This window comes from Calidris pugnax, unplaced genomic scaffold (assembly GCF_001431845.1).
Source record: "Calidris pugnax isolate Ruff unplaced genomic scaffold, ASM143184v1 scaffold8, whole genome shotgun sequence".
NCBI lineage: Eukaryota > Metazoa > Chordata > Aves > Charadriiformes > Scolopacidae > Calidris > Calidris pugnax.
Window position 1 is genome coordinate 13,166,728 of NW_015090830.1, and position 554 is coordinate 13,167,281.

Below are 554 nucleotides of genomic sequence, written 5' to 3' on the forward strand. Positions count from 1 at the left end.
CCCACCGGCCCTCGCAGGCGGCGCGGCTGGGTAAAGGGAAGCCGTTCAGCGGAACACGGACAGGGCCTTACCGCAGCTCGGGGCGGGCAGGCCTCGCACACACCTGCCTGCCAGGAAGAACGCGGGGCCGGAGGGAAGGGAGCCCGCCAAGCCCCACCGCTCCGAGCGCCAGGCCGCGCCGGGCGCAGACGCTGCCGGGAGTTGTAGTCGCCGGGCGGGCGGCTCGGGACTACACTTCCCAGCGGCCCCTGCGGCATCCCCCTCCTCATCCCACGGCACCCTCACGTACTGTTTATCGGCGCGGTCCCGCCCCGCCGCGCGAGCGGTGGCGTCACCCCTCGCCAGCCTCCCCCTGTCGGCGGCGAGGCGGGGGCTGCTTAATATTCATGAGGCGCGCGGCGCGGGCGCGCGGGGCGCGGCGGCGGGCGGCTCACTCGCTCCCCGCCTGCCTAATGGCGCTCGCGACAGCTGGGGCGCGGGGCTGAGGGCACCGGCGGAATGCTCCCCGCTGCTACGTAATCCCTCCCGGCACGCGGCGCCGCGCTCCGCTCCCG